Source organism: Zingiber officinale, chromosome 4A (genome assembly GCF_018446385.1).
Source record: "Zingiber officinale cultivar Zhangliang chromosome 4A, Zo_v1.1, whole genome shotgun sequence".
In the NCBI taxonomy this organism is placed as follows: Eukaryota; Viridiplantae; Streptophyta; class Magnoliopsida; order Zingiberales; family Zingiberaceae; genus Zingiber; species Zingiber officinale.
The window spans coordinates 29,926,310-29,929,872 of NC_055992.1; positions in this window are offsets into that span (position 1 = coordinate 29,926,310).

Here is a 3,563-nt window from a genome sequence, read left to right on the forward strand (position 1 = left end):
AGGCACCACTTCATCAGGGATCATGTTACTAAAGGTGATATTGAACTCAAGTACATTGAGTCCAAATCAAATTTAGCTGACATTTTTACAAAACCTCTCCCTGAAAGTGAATTTAGCACCTTACGACGAAAATTAGGGATGTGCTTAATAGACTAGGATCTTTCAAAAATGATTTTACCAAATTGTAAGTCAAATTTATTTGTTTTCAAAAACTTACCATTTTTAGATTTTCAAAAACAGTTTTGGCCTTAGACTAGTTTTGAATCCTTAGAAAGCATGTACCCATAGGACTAGTTTTTTGAGCATCTCACCAACACCCTAGGTTTACCTTGCTTGTGTTTGAAAAACATAGAAAGGGGTGAGATGCATAGGCCAACTGTCTGGACTTAAGATGCTTATTTCAGTGCATCAACATAAGTCTGGACGTTAAATACAACTCAGATATTAATCAGATTAAAGTTAATCAGTCAAGTAAAAAAAAAAAAAACTGACTGCTTGTAATCAACTTAATCTGACTAACCATGTGAAAGCTACTATCCTCTGATAGCTAGTTAGTACCTAATTGGTTAGACAGCTGGTTAAAGTTAAATATCAAGTTCAGGGGGAGAATTAACTCAAATTTTGAAAAATGCCTTTTAAAACCTAACCTATGTTTGAACATTGATTTACAAAATTTAAATTTAACTAAGTATTTGAAAAATGTGAAAGTTTAATCCCACCCAATTTTCAAACCTGATTTGAAAAATTAACTATTTCCAAATTTAGCCTTTATCATATTATCCTTAAAAATTAATTTTGGCAAAAATTTTATTTCTTGAAAACTTATTTTTTTTGTTTTGAAAAATCGAAGTTGAAAAAGTAGATGTTACTTAAACATAAAATGTAAATTTGAAAAACCTATTTTGAAAATTTCCACACGCTTGAGAGTTAAACTTGATTAAACTCAAATTTATACTTTTCAAAACTCAACCTGTCTCCCCCAAGTCAACTTGACTATTTGTTTTACTTGGTGTTAAAAATTGCACTTTTATCGTTCAAATTTTGAACCAAACTTAGATATCTTTCAAAATTTGATTACCTGTTACAATAACTCTTCACTATGATTATTTACCTTTGTTCTTTTTTTGATGAATGCCAAAGGGGGAGAAGGGTTAGGTGGTTAAGTTAGCTAAACCAATTTGAAAACACAAACTAACTTTAAAACCACACAAATGCATGTTGTTTCTTGCATATACCTTCACTAACTTAACCAGGTTGTCATTCCATCAAAAAGGGGGAGATTGTTGGTGCGGCTAGCACTAACGATTTAACCTAGGTTTTGATGAATGACAAATAGGTTAAGTTAGTCTTGTTGTTGTCTGACACTTTGATCAAGTGTGCAGGAGAAGCCCAGACAAGTCGACGGGCTGACCGGATGTCTGGCACGAAGTCCAGCTAGGTCGACGGGCTGACCGAATAGCTGGCGAGAAGTCCAAGCGGGTCGACGGGCTGACCGGACGCTTGGCGAGAAGTCCAGCTAGGTCGACGGGCTGACCGGATAGCTGGCGAGAAGTCCAAGCGGGTCGACGGGCTGATCGGACGCTTGGCGAGAAGTCCAGACGGGTCGACGGGCTGACCGGACGTCTGGCAGGTAAGTGAGGTAAGTCACTGGAGGGGAGTGACTGCGAGGACGTGTTCCCGGAAGGGAACATTAGGCGTCGATCCGGCTTAGATCCATTTCGGATGTCTAAGTCGAGATCGTGACTAGATTCCGGTCTCGGAAAGACGGAATCTAAGTCATACTCTTTTTATTTATCTGTTGAACTTTAAATGTGCTGACAATCTGTTTTACAGGATATACATTTGCCTCGGACTAACTTTGTTTTGCAGGAAAAGGGAGTTTTCTGGAACAAGGTGTTCCGGGCGCCCGGAAGGGATCCAGGCGCCCGGAGGTCCGGGCGCCCGGAAGGGATCCGGGTGCCCGGAAGGCGAATTCTATCCACCCGAGTCGTCGCCACGTGGAGCATCATGGTTTGTGCAGTTACGTCACATTCCAGGCGCCCGGAAGGGATCCAGGCGCCTGGAACAGCATATAAAAGAAGCCCCAGGAAGGAGCTTCAGAAACAATCAATTAAGTTGAGAATTCTTCTACTGCTGGTCTTGCTGCTCAATGTTCAGTGCGACGCCAACAAAGCTCCGACACTACGCACCATTCTTTTCCCTTCTTGTCGGTATTTTGTTTTTAGTTTTCATTAGCATTCACTGTACGGTTCTTTTGTAATCATTATTACGAATTGCTAGTGATTGCCCAACGAAAGTGGTCAAGGACCACGGGCCTTCGAGTAGGAGTCGTCACAGGCTCCGAACGAAGTAAAACAACTGTGTCTATTTTACTTTTCCGCTGCGTTTATACTCGTCTTTTTCGAATCGATATTCACCCACCCCTCTATCGAATCTAACGGTCCTACAGCTAATCAAACACAACCCTTTCTCGTACGATTAAGCTAACACATAAAAAATAGATTAAACAGAAAATAAAGCATAAAAACGAGGCACCGAATTTGACTTGGTTACAACCGGGGAGGTTGTTAATCCAAGGATGAAGATCGCACTAAGAGCTCCTTCAGGCGGAGAAGCCTCGTTTACAGCAGTGTAAGCACAGAAAGACAGAAGCTAATCTAAACAGTGGAAGCACACAAGTGTTGTTTACAATTTCTGAACTGATGAAGAGCTTCTGGACCAAGGTTATATTTATAGTCTTGGTCGGGGCGCCTGGAAGGGTTCCGGGCACCCTGGGGGGGGATAAAGTTTTATCCCCCAACGTTCAGATCACGTAAATCGTGATCTTGGTCAAAATCAGGGTCTGGACGCCCGGAAGCATTCCGGGCGCCCTGGACAGCTCCGGGCGCCCGGTTGGTTCCGGGGTCCCCGGAGCAAAAAGTCGACTGTGGTTGACTTTTTGTCCGGGACCTCTTCTCCGTTAAGTCCCCGTCTTGGTCCGAGTCTTCTGCTCTGGATCCGCTTGATTGGGTGATCTCTGACACCCGGAATAGGGCTCACCCGAACCCATCTTCCGGTCTTCTCGAGCGTGCTTCCCTCCGGCTTCTCGTCCCTCGGAATTGCCGCGTGTCCCTTCTCGTCCACCAGCGTACTCATCCGCAGACTTCGTCACTCGATCGCACCCCGTGCCGACCTTCGCGCTAGCTGCGTCTCTTGCTCCCTGAGCAATCTTCCGCTCCGGCTTTCGTACCTCGGAACCATCGCGCGCACTTCCTTCTCGTCCGCCGGTGTACTCTTCCGCAGCGCCTCGTCCCTCGGACGCACCGCGTGCCGTCCTTCTCGCTAGCTGCGTCTTACGCTCGAGTACCTGTGCTCCTAAGCTCCTGCACACTTAGACACAAGGTTAGAAAACAACAGAACCTAACTTAACTTGTTGATCACACCAAAACCAACCTTGGGGTTCCAACAATCTCCCCCTTTTTGGTGTGATCAACCCAAGTTAAGCTAGGGTTAACTAGACAAAAAATAAACTAACTAAATTTACAATTTAGTGCACAAAGATAGAAAAAAAATAGTTTTAGGCT